The sequence below is a fragment of the Penaeus monodon genome, chromosome 24 (assembly GCF_015228065.2).
Source record: "Penaeus monodon isolate SGIC_2016 chromosome 24, NSTDA_Pmon_1, whole genome shotgun sequence".
In the NCBI taxonomy this organism is placed as follows: Eukaryota; Metazoa; Arthropoda; class Malacostraca; order Decapoda; family Penaeidae; genus Penaeus; species Penaeus monodon.
In genome coordinates this window covers 8,380,800-8,381,117 of record NC_051409.1, presented here as the reverse complement: position 1 = coordinate 8,381,117, position 318 = coordinate 8,380,800, and positions in this window count along the sequence as shown.

The window sequence follows — 318 nt, the reverse complement described above, 5'->3', positions numbered from 1 at the left end:
ACAGTGTAAGTGTAAATGTAAGAAATTTCAGGCTTTAACATTATCATTCAGTTTCTTTCTCATAGTAGGTTTGATTGTGTTCCTAAACTAATAGCTTAAACGCAGCCCTCCACTTCCCTGCCATGAAATGCAGACCTCAAAGGAACTCTGACTTCGAATTTCGGAAAGCATTTCCGTGTAATAATACATATCTTGAATTTACCAGAAATTTACTTTGCGTTACTCGACTTTTTAAAAAAGTTTGTTTGCTTGTCTGTTGGTCTCATATCCTCTTTATCTCTATTTGTTTCTGTGTGTGAATGTGACTTCATGTGTGTG